This window comes from Oryctolagus cuniculus, chromosome 17 (genome assembly GCF_964237555.1).
Source record: "Oryctolagus cuniculus chromosome 17, mOryCun1.1, whole genome shotgun sequence".
NCBI lineage: Eukaryota > Metazoa > Chordata > Mammalia > Lagomorpha > Leporidae > Oryctolagus > Oryctolagus cuniculus.
The window spans coordinates 67,401,137-67,416,595 of record NC_091448.1 but is presented as its reverse complement, the minus strand read 5'-3'; the positions used below and the strand labels follow the sequence as shown (position 1 = coordinate 67,416,595).

At 53.4% G+C, this 15,459-nt stretch overlaps 1 protein-coding gene across 1 annotated transcript in view; it reads right to left on the bottom strand.

Annotated features, from left to right (window-relative positions):
• The window catches only part of LOC138846338 (TOM1-like protein 2), a 96,389-nt gene that overhangs the window by 54,351 nt on the left and 26,579 nt on the right, over positions 1-15,459 (bottom strand). The window lies entirely within an intron of this gene.

Here is a 15,459-nt window from a genome sequence, read left to right as displayed (position 1 = left end):
AGGCAGCATCCAGTTAATCACAAACAGCACCACCTAACCTCACCGACTGCCTTGTTCACTTCTCATGGGGAGGCGGCACAGAAACTTCTCACCCCCACTTTTCACATCCCGGGGCGGGGGGCAGACTCACACACACCGCGAGCAGCAGGGTCTGCCCCAGACCTCAGCTCTGTCTGGCTTCCTGACGAGCTGTCCTAAAAACCTAGGCAGCTGCTTGCTAGCGGGCTGCAAACCGTGAAACCAAGACCCCTGACACCCGGCCTGCCTTTACGTGAGCTGTTTCCACTCAGTCCAGAAGGACCTTGCCCGTGAACCAGGCTTTTCCCGAGGCTGGCGAAGGCAGGCCCGACCTCTCTGGTGTAACCCCGCCTCCCTCTGGGTGTTGAGACTAACGCCAGGCAAACAGTCTGGCAGCTGGGTTCTGGAAAGTATTTGTCAACCCCTCATCAATCAGCGGGACCCAGGCCCCGACCGTGAAGGCTGTTAACCTGGCCTGGGGGGAGACGCCAGGCGCTGGCGTGCCTCCGGAAAGAAACCCACAGCCTCTCCCCAGGGCCTGCTCACAGAAAGCGACCGTGAATCTGTTCAGTTCACCCCGAAATGCGTTAAGGGCAGAGGAACCTGTTAAACGTGACAACAGAGGCACCATCGGCAAAATCCAGGCTATGAGAAACGCTGTAGGGTACAGGACCTGGTGTCTTCAATAAACAAACTTTGCAAGGGGGAAAAAATGTGGAGGAGGAGTCTACGGAGGAAGACTAACAACCAAACTACAACACTGGATCTTACTAGGCGCTATCCAGAGAAACAAACCCGTCATATTAGGAATTACTGTTAAGGTTTTTTGTCGTTGTTGTTGTTTAAAAAGATTTATTTATTTGAAAGGCAGAGTTCCAGGGAGGGAGGGAGGGAGAGAGAACTTTTATTCTCCTGGTTTACTCCCCAAATGGCCATAACAGCAGGGGCTGGATCAGGCAGAAGCCAGGAGTCTGGAACTCCATCCAGGTCTCCCCTGTGGTTGGCAGGGGCCCGAGCACTTGGGCCATCATCTACTGCCTTCCCAGGCTCATTGGCAGGGAGCGGGATCGGATGTGGAGCAGCCGGGGACTCGAACTGGCACTAGAATGGGATGTTGGCGTTGCAGGTGGCTGTTTAACCCTCTGCATCTCTCTCTCTCTCTCTCTCTCTCTCTCTCTCTGCCTCTCCTCTCTCTTTGTAACTCTTCCTTTCAAATAAATAAATCTTTAAAAAAAAAATAAAGAATTAAGTCCTGAAGAAGAACATACTCATAGATTCAACGATCTTGAAGAAAAGCTACTAGAAAAACAGATGCTAAATGCAATGGAAACGAAGCTAAGGGAAAGACTCAGACTCCGTGAACACCAGCGTGCCTATCGCGGGTGAGGCTCTGCAGCAGGCATTTTATTCACTGGCTGTGTGATCTCTGTACCTCAACTTGCCCATCTAGAAGATGGAAGCATTGGGAATGACACTTCAGGGATGGGTCAGACCCCTGCTTGGGGAGCCCACATCCATATCGGGAAGCTGCTCTGCTTCTGATCCAGCTCCCTGCTAATGTGACTGGGAGACAAGAGCTGATGCCCCCAAACACTTGGGCCCCTGTCACCCAGTCGACCCAGATGGAGCTCCTGGCTCCTGGCTTCAGCCTGGCCCAGCGCTGGCTGTGGTGGGTATTTGGGGAGTGAACCGGCAGAGGGAGGCCCTCTTTTTCCCTGTCTCTGTTGCTCTGTCTACAAGTAGCTGAAAACAAATGAACATTTAAAAGAAAAGAATTCCGTTTCATATAGTTAGTTGCTAATCAGATGAGATGAGCTTACACAAAGATACTTTAGAACGTTCATGGAAAATACAATTAAAAGACAAGTTTACCTTGGTGTAAAAAAATTTTTTTCAAGATTTATTTATTTATTTGAAAGTCAGAGTTACAGAGAGAGAGAGAGAGAGAGAGAGAGAGAGAGAGAGGGAGGTCTTCTATCTGCTGGTTCATTCCCCAGCTGGCTGCAATAGCCAGAGCTGCGCTGATCTGAAGCCAGGAGCCAGGAGCTTCTTCCAGGTCTCCCACGTGGGTGCAGGGGCCCAAGCACTTGGCCATCTTCCACTGCTTTCCCAGGCCATAGCAGAGAGCTCGATTGGAAGTGGAGCAGCCGGGACTCAAACTTGCACCCGCTACGCCACAGTGCTGGGCTCCCAAGACTTTGTTTTAAAGATTTTTATTTATGTGTTTGAGAGGCAGAGAGACAGATACATCGAGAGAAAGCTCCCATGGACCATCACTCTCCAAATGCCTGCAATAGCCCCACACTGAGGAGAAAGCTGGGAGCCAATCCCATGAAGGTGGCAGGAGCCCACCCACTATCTCCCACACCCAGGGTCTGCACCAGCAGGAAGCTGGAGTCACAAGTGAGCCTGGGCACTGAACCCATGCACCCCAATACAGGACACAGATGTCTTAATGGGCATCTTAACTGCTAGGTCACACGCCCACCCCAAGTGTAAAACCATTTTGAAATTGTACTGGGGCCGGCATTGTGGCGTAGTATGTTAAGCTACCCACTGCCTGCAGTGCTGGCATCCCATATGGGTGCTGGTTTGAGCCCTGGCTGCTCTGCTTCTGATCCAGCTCTCTGCTAATGCACCTGGGAAAGCAGTGGAAGATGGCCTGAGTGTTTAGGTCCCTGTACCCACATGGGAGACCCACAAGAAGCTCCTGGCTCCTGGCTTCCAATTGGTCCAGCTCCAGCCACTGCAGCCATTTGGGGGTGGGGGTAAACCAGTAGATGGAAGATCTCCATCTTTCACTCTGTTTCTCCCTCTCTCTGTAACTCTGCTTCTCAAATAAATAACTCTTAAAAAAAAAAAAAAAAGAAATTGCATCTATGAAGGTCTTCAAAAAGTTCATGGAAATGTGTATTATGTAAAAAAAACTATGCATGAATTAATTCCAAAGGGTTATTGGTACCAAAATAAACTTATCACTCCATTTCTGCATACATTTTGGAGCCCTCTTGTACATGTCAAGCACTTAGAGGAGTTCCTGGCACACAGAGGTACTCAGTAAACAGCTTTGGGGACCAGCACTGTCGCACAGTGGGTTAAAGCCCTGGTCTGCAGAGCCAGCATCCCATATGAGCGCCAGTTCAAGTCCCGGCTGCTCTATTTCCGATCCAGCTCTCTGCTATGGCCTGGGAAAGCAGTAGAAGATGGCCCAAGTCCTTGGGCCCCTACACCTGCCTGCGAGACCCGGAAGAAGCTCCTGGCTCCTGGCTTCAGATCAGCCCAGCTCCAGTTGTTGCGGCCAATTAGGGAGTGAACCAGCAGATGAAAGACTTACCTCTCTCTCTCTCTCTGTCTGTCTCTCTCTGTAACTCTGCCTTTCAAATGAATAAAATAAACTTAAAAAAAAAAAAAAAACAGAAAGAGAAAGAAACAGAGAAATCACTATTAAAAAAAAAAAAAAAGAGAGAGAGAAGAACTGGATCAGACCTTCCTGAACAGGGCTTCCAAGCCAGCAGGTTCTATCACGGTCATTAACACGCCCAGCCCCGGCGGCTCAGCACTGCTGAACAGAGGCACCAAACCCAGCAATGATGTTTGCCACTGCCACGTTTATCTTCGAATTTTCCGTTGCTAGCCATGATATAGTTGCCGGGGATGAATGAACCCTGTCCATGCCTCACTCTCTCAGGTCCCTGGAAAACCAAACCCCACAGGTAGCCTAGGAACCTCATTTTGCTTTAAGAGGTTGATTAGGCGAAAATGAATCTTGATGTGAATGGAAGGGGAGAGGGAGTGGGAAAGGGGAGGGTTGTGGGTGGGAGGGACGGTATGGGGGGGGGGAAGCCATTGTAACACATGAGTCGTACTTTGGAAATTTATATTCATTAAATAAAAGATAAAAAAAAAAAATAAGAGGTTGATTAGGCCGGCGTCGCAGCTCAACAGGCTAATCCTCCGCCTGCGGTGCTGGCACACTGGGTTCTAGTCCCGGTCGGGGCGCCGGATTCTGTCCCGGTTGCCCCTCTTCCAGGCCAGCTCTCTGCTGTGGCCCGGGAATGCAGTGGAGGATGGCCCAAGTGCTTGGGCCCTGCACCCCATGGGAGACCAGGAGAAGCACCTGGCTCCTGCCATCAGATCAGCATGGTGCGCTGGCCGTGGCGCCCATTGGAGGGTGAACCAACAGCAAAGGAAGACCTTTCTCTCTGTCTCTGTCTCTCACTGTCCACTCTGCCTGTCAACAAAGAAAAAAAAAAAAAAGAGGTTGATTGGCCCAAGAAAACGACACAAAAGGGCTGGTTTTTCCTGTGCCTGCTCTGGTCTATCCAGTACCGGTGCTGATGAGTGCTAGTGACCTCCTACCCGGAGCAGAGGCACCAAAGGAAGGCAAGAGACACGGACAAAGGAACAGCTTCTCAGTACCCAGCGGTGGCCTAGGACAGCGGACAGAGGACAGGGCTGCACCACGTGGCCTGCCTGACCCAGCATCGGCGTGTTCTGTGCCTGGCAGGGCTCTGTCAACAACAGCAATAAAGACAGGTAGGGGCCTGGTGGTCAGCCTGGGCTCCAACTCAGGGCTCTGCAATTGATTAGCCCCAAGACCTCAGGCAAGTTCATTAACCTTAGTTTTAAGTTCTCAGGCACTTCACATGTAATGTGGGGACAGTCACCACACATACTCGAGAATCAGAAATGACAAACACTTGATTAAAGAATTTTTATAATGTCAAGCACTCGGGCCATCCTCCGCTGCCTTCCCAGGCACACAAGCACGGAGCTGGATCGGAAGTGGAGCAGCCGGGACTCGAACTGGCACTCAGACATGGGATGCCGGCGTTGCAAGCAGCAGCCTAACCTGCTGTGCCACAACGCTGGTCCCTGTCCCTCGTTTTTCAAGACGAGGTGACTGAGGCTCGGACGAAGTACTCAAAGACACGACGCTGTGACAGCTGAGGATGGACTGGGGTCTGTCTGCTCCCGCTGGTTCACTCCCCAGCAGCTCAGGGCCACGGGCAGCAACCTTGCCCTAGCACAGGTCGGAACCAGGGGCACGGATGAAAAAAGACTCTCAGGGTGAAGCAGAAAGCCCTGCTCTTTTAGAGACATGCATTTAATGTATGGATAAAAGTCCAAGAGGTCTGAAATCTGCTTCAAAATAGCGCAGGAGGGGAGGGGAGGGGAGGGGAGGGGAGAGGGGAGGAGAGGAGGGGAAGGGAGGGGAGGGGAGGGGAGGGGGACTGTCAGATGGAAGACACTGGATTGGCCGGATGCCGAGAGTTGCTGAGGCTGAGCTACAGGTAACACAGGGGTTCCTGAGACCCCTCTCCCTATTCCTGTGTGTGTCTGAAACTTCCCCTAATAGAAAGACAAACAGCCACACAAACAAACAAGAAACTACCCCATCTCCTGGAGAAGGGGAAAGACAGAAACAGGTCTCAAACTGTGGTGCGTTCTGTCCCCAGGTTCTGAGTCCACACCATAATAATTGTTTGAGGAGCCGGTGGGTTAAGCCCCGACCTGGGATGCCGGCATCCCCTATGAGCGCTGGTTCAAGACCAGGCCTCTCCACTTCTGATCCAGCTCCCTGCTAATGCGCCTGGGAAAGCAGCAGAAGGTGGCCCAAGTCCTTAGGCCCCTGCCACCCTTGTGGGAGGCCCGATGGGTTCCGAGCTCCTGGCTTTGGCCTGGCCCAGCCTTAGCCATTGTGGCCAATTGGGGAGTGAGTCAGTGGATGGAAGATCTCTCCCTCCCTCCCTCTCTCTCTCTCTCTCCCCTCTCTGTAGCTCTGCTTTTCAAATAAATAAAACTTAAGAAAAAACTTTCTTTTTTGATTTTTAAATTTATTTGAAAGTCAGAGTTACACAGAGAGAGAAGGAGTGGCAGAGGCAGAGAGAGAGAGAGAGAGAGAGAGGTCTTCCCTCCGCTGGTTCACTCCCCAGTTGGCCACAACGGCCAGAGTTGTGCTGATCCAAAGCCAGGAGCCAGGAGCTTCTTCCGGGTCTTCCTATGTGGATGAAGAGGCCCAGGCACTTGGGCCATCTTCTACTGTTTTCCCAGACCATGGAAGAGAGCTGGATCACAAGTGGAGCAGCCAGGACTCGAACCGGCGCCCATATGGGATGCCAGCACTGCAGGCAGCGGCTTTACCTACTACGCCACGGTACCGACCCCTCCAGAGAAAAACTTTGAAAGCACCCCTCCTCCTGTCCCTCCCAAAGCATGGCTACTCCTTGCTGGGAAGCTAAGAAAGTACCTCAGCCTCCACTAAGGAGCAAGTGGCAGAAAAACCAGGCTGCACAGGGCAGGGGACAGGACAGAGCCCTGCCACCCGGGGAGTGCAAGGGCTTGGAGAGGAGCAGCCATCCTTGGGTCTACAGAGAACCTGAGGGGTCCCAAGGAGCCCACAGGAACAGGACAGCAAAAGCAGGGGGCACGGCCGGGGGAGCCCAGAGGCTGAGCTGCCTCCAGGTCTCTGGGAGTCGCTGTTGCAGCCCCTGCACTGGTCTCACTTCCTCCAGTCTTTCCTAGAGCCCTCCCTCCATGCTGTCCCAGGAAGGTCCTCCCCACAGACCTCATCACCTCCACTTGACTTGGACATACTCTCCACTTCCGGTCACCCAGGTGACCGCCACAAACCAGGCATTACTTCTGCCCTGCCCTCACAGGTCACACGTGGTCCAGCTGCCTCCAACACACACGCAGGCCCTCTCCCCTTGTGTCCTCGGCGCCTGGCAGCTCCTTCCCGCTCCTGATACACTCCTGCCGGGGACCAGCTCAGATGTCTCCTCCTTAGTGATGCTGTCATTCTGCCCAAGCTCAGAGCGCACCTCTCGGTTCGCAGAGCACACACCCCACCCCACCCCCACTGCCATCACGGCACTTGGGGGCGGGTCTGTCTGCCATGAGAAGATGGGCAGGCAGAGGCAGCGGACAAGGTGACCAATACAAGGTGGCTGTCATCACTATCGGTGGCGTAAACAGCGCGGCCCCTGGGCAGGCAGGCAGGGTCCGTGCCAGCCATCACAGATACCCTGGCATGCAGCGGCTGTTGGGAGAGCCTGTCCAGCGAGTGGACAGGTGTGGACGGCAGGACGCTGAGCCGAGGGCTCCTTCCCAACCTTGGCCGGAGCAGCCCTGCTGCCGTGCCCTTCACACGTCTGGAAAGCCCGTGGCTGCGGGAGGCTAATTTAGCGCTGAAAAATGTCTGCAGCCGCTTCCTTCGGAGGCTCCAGACAAATGGAAAATGATGCCGACAGCCTGATGCCCCCTCAAAGCGCGAGAATATTTATGATCCCTGGGATCAGAGACTGGCTGTCTTAGAAGCCGGGAAAGGTCACAGGAGGAGTGAATGCCGGCCATCTGCTCTGGGCTGGGGACGGAGAGTGCCATCATCAGTGATGCTCCCCAGCGCAACCGAACACCTGCTTCTCTCATGGAAAAAAAAAAAAAAATCTACCAGGCGACACAACCATCTTTATTTAGCTTAGGACACAATGAACATCTTCTACCAGCTGAACACAAACACACCGACTAACGGGGAGCCTGGGGGCCCGCCGGTAGGTGAACGGGGCCCCGTGAAGCCGGCTGTAGCCCTTGCAGGCAAAGGGCCACGTGGGTCTCCATATTTCTTGGCGACAAGGCTTAACGGAGGAGAACAAGTGCTCCCGGAGATGCCTGCATGATTGCGAGGGAGAAAAACCTCATCAGGGGCTGGCGCTGGCAGAGCCCCCGCCCCCCCTCCCCTCCATTTTTCACGGGCCCGCTGCTCCCACAATTCCCAGCACCGCTCTGCTGACATTCCGACAGATGCTGCTTGCCACCGCACACTAATCCTCATCCTCGGGGCCCAATGGCAACAGAGGGTTTCCCATTCATCAGGGCCGCCGACACCGAAATAGCTCATCTGACCTTTGCAAATACCACAGGGTGGATTTAAAGCAGGAGCTGGCAAAAGGTAACGCGTGGATCTTCAGCTTTTCCTCTTGCAGACGATTTTACGCAGTCATTAGCCAAGAAACAGGCTGCTGAGACGACCGAGGAGGTTAAAAACGAGGCAGAAACTGCCAAGTTGGAAGTGAGGTAGCCACTGACATTTCAACACACGCACACACACACGCATGCATGCACGCATTCCTTGATGAATTATTTAACATGTATTTTATATATATATAAATGGCTCAGAAATCTCCTGGCTTTGGATTTAAACCAACGTCACGCTGGAAATGAGCAGCAGCTCTTCGTGAGAAAGCTTAAGACTTGTACATGGAAATAAACATGGATGTCAACACCCAGCACCAGCTGGACTCCGCCCAGTAGAGCCAACACCGCCTCAGACCCTCGCTCTGAACTGATGAGAAGACGCTCCCTTTAACAAGGCGAGCTTCGCAAGCCTCATCACACACACACACACACACACACACACACACACACACTTTCTTTCTCTCACACACACCTTTTCTACTTAGAGCCTGTAGATCTTCTAAAAAAGATTTACTATATTTATTTCAAAGGCAGAGAGAAAGAGAAAGAGAAAGAGAGAGAGAAAGAGAGAGAGCGCGCGAGCGAGCTTCTATCTGCTGGTTCACTGTCCAAATGGCCAGAACAGCCAGGGCTGGGCCAGGCTAAAGCCAGGAGCCTGGAATTCCATCTGGATCTCCTACCTGGGTGGCAGGGGCCCAAGCATTAGGGCCACCTTCCACTGTTTTCCCGGGCACATTAGCTGGATTGGAAGTGGAACAGCTGGGACTTGAACTGGTGCTCATAAGGGATGGTGGTGTCACAGGCAGTGGCTTAACCTGCTATGCCATAGTGCTGGTGCTGAGCCCATATATTTTTTTAAAAAAGATTTATTTATTGATTTGAGAGGCAGAGGCAGAGAGAGAGAGAGAGAGGTCTTCCATCCAATGGTTCACTCCCTAATTGGCTGCAATGGCCAGAGCTGTGCCAATTCGAAGCCAGGAGCCAGGAGCTTCTTCCAGATCTCCCACATGGGTGCAGGGGCCCAAGGACTTAGGCCATCTTCTACTGCTTTCCCAGGCCATAGCAGAGAGCTGGATCAGAAGTGGAGCAGCCGGGACTCGAACTGGTGCCCATATGGGATGCCGGCGCTGCAGGCGGCAGCTTTACCCGCTACACCACAGCGCTGCCCTGAGCCTGTAAATCTTAATCATTGATATTTTAGGAGCAAAGTGACCCCTTGATATTTCACGGTGGTTTGCTTTGTTTGCCTGTAATTCAGCATCACACAAGCCTGGGTAAATGAAAAGCAAGACTTTGGGCTTTTTCTCACTAAAAAAAAAAAGTAATTACCAAAACCTTGAGGAGCAGAGAAGACACACTGCTCACTGGAGTCTGCCGCCCCCCTGATTTAATTCTTTATGACAGCTCTGTTGAGATAGAATTCACACGCCACAGAATCTACCCTCTGAAGTGGATGAAGCAGTGGGTTTTAGTATATCCATGGGCTGTGCAAGCACCACCATGCTCTAACTCCACAGTACTTTTTTTTTTTTTAAGATTTATTTATTCATTTGAAAGGCAGAGTTACAGAGAGGCAGAGAGAGAATCTTCTATCTGCTAGTTCACTCCCCAAATGGCCACAACGGCGGGAGGTAAGCGGCCCAAAGCCAGGAGCCAGGAGCTTCTTCCAGGTCTCTCACGTGGGTGCAGGGGCCCAAGGACTTGGGCCATCCTCTGCTGCTTTCCCAGGCCATAGCAGAGAGCTGGATGGGAAGTGGAGCAGCCTGGACTGAACCAGCGCCCATATGGGATGCGGACACTGCAGGCCGCGGCTTAACCTGCTATGCTACAGTGCTGGCCCCTCTCTAGAACACTTTCATCACCCCAGAAAGAAGCCCTGGACCCATGAGTGGTCGCTTTCCCCTCCGCTCAGCCCCCACAAGCACCCGTCCGTTGGCTGTCTATGCAGATAGGTCTATTTCGGCATTCCACATGGAAGCAACCGCACCTGTAATGGACAGCCTTTTGCATGGGGCTTCTTTCACTGAGCACGTATTTTTACCCAATGGGGGTTTTTACTAGAAACTTGGTAGGTTTCCTTCCCATCTTGATTCTCATACATTTAAAACTTCAGGGCCAGCACTGTGGCGTAGCAGGTAAAGCCACCACCTGCAGTGCCGGCATCCCATATGGGCGCCAGTTCGAGTCCTGGCTGCTCCACTTCCGATCCAGCTCTCTGCTATGGCCTGGGAAAGCAGTAGAAGATGGCTCAAGTGCTTGGGCCCCTGCACCCACGTGGGAGACCCGGAAGAAGCTCCTGGCTCCTGGCTTCGGATCAGCTCAGCTCTGGCTGTTGGGGCCAACTGGGGAGTGAACCAGCAGATGGAAGATCTCTCTCTCTCTCTCTCAATCTCCTTCTCTGTATGACTTTGATTTTCAAATAGATATGTAAATCTTAAAAAAAAAAAAACCAAAAAAAACCAAAAAAACACAACTCATCCTCTGCCAACATTACAAGCCTGCTGTCTACTCCACAAGGGGTCACTACTGAATCCAGAAGCTGAGGGGGACCGGTTTTGCTCTCTGAATATCCACCTATGCTCTTGGTCTGATTTTAGACAAGTGCCTGGGGGTAGGAGGGCACTGAACAGCACAGTCCTCAGGACAACCACACATTCAGTATGGTCTTCAGCCAGAAAGAGAAATGAACTCCAGTACATGGATTTCATTTTATATTTTTAAAAAGCAGATGTATTTCTTTCTTTCTTTTTTTTTTTTTTTTTTTTTTGACAGGCAGAGTGGACAGTGAGAGAAAGAGACAGAGAGAAAGGTCTTCCTTTGCCGTTGGTTCACCCTCCAATGGCCACCGCGGCCAGCACACTGCAGCCGGTGCACCGCGCCGATCCGCAGGCAGGAGCCAGGTGCTTCTCCTGGTCTCCCATGGGGTGCAGGGCCCAAGCACCTGGGCCATCTTCCACTGCACTCCCGGGCCACAGCAGAGAGCTGGCCTGGAAGAGGGGCAACCAGGACAGAATCCAGCGCCCGGACCGGGACTAGAACCCGGTGTGCCGGCGCCGCAAAGCGGAGGATTAGCCTATTGAGCCGCGGTACCGGCCAAAGCAGATGTATTTCTAAAGGCAAAGTGACAGAGAGATTGAGAGACAAACAGAAAGAGATCTTCCACCTGCTGGTTCACTCACTCCCCAAAAGCCCACAGTAGCTGGGACTGGGGCCAGGCCACCGCCAGGAGCCAGGAACTCCATTCAGGTTTCCCACATGGGTGGCAGGGAGCCATCAGCTGCTGCTTTCCCAAGTGCATGAGCAGGAAGCTGGATCAGGAGCGGAGTGGCTGGGATTGAACTTGCGTGAGCATAAGGGATGCTGACCCACCATGCCACAACCCTGGCCCCGAGAACAAGTATTTTAAACAGGAAAGGCTACCTGGCATCCATTAAACTCTGTGCTTTGTAAATGTTAGAGGCTAAACCGTGTACCCCACCCCATAATTCATATGTTGAAGTCCTAGCCACAATATAACAGTGTTTAGAGATAAGTCAGGCCGGCGCCGCGGCTCACTAGGCTAATCCTCCACCTTGCAGCGCCGGCACACCAGGTTCTAGTCCCGGTCAGGGCGCCGGATTCTGTCCCGATTGTTGCTCTTCCAGGCCAGCTCTCTGCTGTGGCCTGGGAGTGCAGTGGAGAATGGCCCAAGTGCTTGGGCCCTGCACCTCATGGGAGACCAGGAGAAGCACCTGGCTCCTGCCATCGGATCAGCACGGTGCGCCCGCCACAGCGGCCATTGGAGGGTGAGCCAACGGCAAAGGAAGACCTTTCTCTCTGTCTCTCTCTCTCACTGTCCACTCTGCCTGTCAAAAAAAAAAAAAAAAAAAAAGAGAGAAAGAGAGATAAGTCAGCCTAGCTAACATCTCATTTAATGCCAACAGACCTGGGTTTTTCTTTTTTTACTTAAAAGATTTATTTTATTTCTTCAGAAGGCAGAGAGAGGGAGAGAGGGAGTGAGAGGGAGCAGGAAGAGAGAGAGGGAGAGGAAGGAGAGGGAGAGGTAGAGAGAGATCGATCGATCTTCCATCTGCCGGTTCACTCCCCAAATGCCTGCAACAGCCAGGGCTGGAGCAGGCCACAGCCAGGAGCCTGGAACTCCATCTGGTCTCCCACGTGGGTGGCAGGGGCCCAAGCACTTGAACCATCATCTGCATCTTTCCAGGATGCATTTGCAGGAAGCCGGATTAGAAGTGGAGTGGCTGGGGTTCCAGTGGGTGCTCCAAGAGAGGAGGTGGGCACCCCAAGCAGCAGCCTAACCCCGCCGGCCCCAGCAGCCTCTCTCCTGAGAGCCTTTGCAGGCACTCACAGGCCCAGGGCTCTCTTTCTGGGTTTGCAGTTCCTCTGGCTTCATGCTGGTGGTTACACGGCAACTCCTTTCTCCTTTCTAAAGACAAACTCACTGCACTTGAGGGGACGGCACACAGGTCGGGTGGGCCCTTCAGAACTCTGACTGCAGCCTTGACGTTCATCGGTCACCCCAGAGCTGACATGCTGGACTTTGGCTGAGATGTTTCTCAGGAACTCCGAGCCCTGTTCAAAACAAACTAATCCCCGATCTACCCTGAGACCCAGACAGCCTGGAGCCCAGCTTTGCCATCCCAAAGGGAACACACTGGCCCCAGCTCTGACCAGTCAAAGGAAGGCCACGCGCACCATGGACCAACCAGAGGCCCACGCGTGAGCTGATCAGGCACTGCTCATCCCCCGCTTTGACCTGAGAGACTCCCTGTCCTCACTCTGTCGGGGAGTCTGGGAATTGGGTGTTATTAGCCACCTGACTGCTGGCTCTGCGCTTTGCACTAAACACCTGGTTTGTTCCACCACCCCGTTGTCAGCGATGGGCTTGCCACAGACTGGGTGAGTAGACCCAGTGTGGGGGTTCTACGGCAACTCCTCCAACCAGTCTTGTGGGTGTGCAACAGCAGTATCAGCTTCCACACCCCACTGGACAAAAGCAATACTCATGATCCATGGTCATGCTGACTCAGTGGGCAGGGCAGGGCAGGGCAGGGCAGGGCCAAGCCTGCTCAGAGTGGATGGTAGGAAAGCCAAAAGAGGAGAGTGCCAAGGGGCCAATGCTGTGGCGTAGCAGGTAAAGCCACCACCTGCAGTGCCGGCATCCCCTATGGGCTCTGGTTCGAGTCCTGGCTGCTCCATTTCCTATCCAGCTCTCAGCTATAGCCTGGGAAAGCAGTAGAAGATGGCCCAAGTCCTTGGGTCCTTGCAACCATGTGGGAGACCCAGAAGAGGCTCCTGACTTCAGGCCACCATTGTGACCATCTGGGGAGTGAACCAGCAATGGAAGACCTCTCTCTCTCTCTCTGTCTCTGCCTCTCTGTAACTCTGCCTCCCTCAAATCAATAAATAAATCTTTGGGGCCGGCATGGTGGTACAGTGGGTTAAAGCCCTGGCCTAAAGCGCTGGCATCCCATATGGGCGCGGGTTCGAGACCCGGCTGCTCCGCTTCCTGTCCAGCTCTCTGCTATGGCCTGGGAAAGCAGTAGAAGATGGCCAAAGTCCTTGGGCCCCTGAACCCACATGGGAGACCCGGAAGAAGCTCTTGGCTCCTGGCTTCGGAGCGGCACAGCTCTGGCCGTTGCAGCCATGTGGGGAATGAACCATTGGATGGAACACCTCTCTTTCCCTCTTTCTCTCTCTCTCTCTGCCTCTCCTCCCTCTGTGTAACTCTGACTTTCAAATAAATAAATAAATCTTAAAAAATAAATAAATAAATCTTAAAAAAAAAAAAAAAGAAGGGAGCGCGCCAAGCAGGGGTCAGAGTGCATGGCGGGAAATGGGAGTGCAGCCCAGCAGTTAAGACAGCAGTTGGACACCACAGCCCATGGCAGGCTCCAGTCCTGGCCCTGCTTCTGATTTCAGCTTCCTACTAATGCACACATCGGGAAACAACAAGGCCTGGTTCCAAGAGTTGAGTCCCTGCCACTCAAGTGGGAGACCCGTACTGGGTTCCTGAGTCCTGGTTTCATCCTGGCCCAGCCCTGGTTGTTGTGGGCATTTGGAAAGTGAACCAGTACGTGGCATCTCTCTCTCTCTCTCTCCCTCCCTCCCTCCCTCTCAAATTTAAATAAAAGGGAGGGGGGCAAGGATCACACAAGGAATAGCCTGTCCCAAAGACCAGGTGCATGGGGTGCAGGAGCCATGAAGCCAAAGAGGGTCCACGCAAGGCCCCAGTCAGGGACACCTCACTTTAATGTTCTTGGGGATCCTCTGTGGGCGTTCTCTTTCCTTTCCACCCCAGCCAGCTGCTCTGGCCATCTGCTCCATATGTCCCCCCAACCCCAGCTCTCCCAGTGTGAGGGGATGCTCTAGACTGGGGTGCAGCTGAGGAACTCCTACCAGGACAAACCCAGCTCCCCACCACGCCCCGAGGCCTGGCACCACCAGACCACAGCACTGACTGAGCACACAGCTCAGCAGAGCAGTGTGGAGAGAGTGACAGCCCGGCCCAGCCCTCCCTGGGCTCCCACCTCGACCAGGAGAATAAATCCCGTGGCCCCTCCTGCAGCTCAGAGTCTCACAGGACAAACTCAGCCCCCCCCCCCCCCCAGTCCTCCAGGGCGATCTGAACCAGGATGGGCAGATGAGAGAAGTTCACGGGCAGCGGGCAGCGAGGTGACGGCGGTCAGAGGCTGCGTCTCAGTTAAGTGTGAGGTCTCAGACTCTCCTGGATGGAGCAGAATCCCCCACGTGAGCGAGTGGCAGTGAAGACAGCTGTCCTGGGAAGGGAAGGCCAGGAGCAGGCCCAGAGGCCAGCAGAGCGGCCCCCAGAGGCGCACAGCCCGGAGTGGCCAGAGCTGGAGGAGTGCTCCCCAGAGTGGGCCACGGTCCACCAGGGGGTGATGTGAGGAGGGCCAGGGTAGTGAGAGCACTGGCCCCTCCTCCTGAGGTTCTCCCGCCCCTGCCCCCTTCTGGTGCTAAAGCCCATGGCCAGTGTTATACTCTGTGTGCCCTTTTTATTATTATTATTATTAAATTTAGGTCTTTATTTGAAGGGCAGAGTTACAGAGAGAGAGAGAGAAAGAGAGAGACCTTCCACCTGCCGGTTCACTCACCAAATGGCTGGGGCTGGCCCAGGCTGAAGCCAGGAACCAGGAACTCCATCTGAGTCTCCCACATGGGTAGCAGGGAGCCCAGGCACTTGGGCCATCTTCCACTGCCTTTCCAGGTGCATTAGCAGGAAACTGGATCGGAAGTGGAGCAGCCAGGCCTCCAACCAGCACCACAGGCAGCAGCTTAACCCCCTGTGCCCTAACACCAGACTTTCTTTCTTTCTTAATTTTTTTTTTAGAATTAAAAAGAAAATCTTCTTAAAATGTGTTTATTTAAGTAGGAGAGACAGCCACTGGTTCACTCCCCGAATGCCTGCAATGGCCCTCAGCCGAAATCGAACCTGGCATGAGT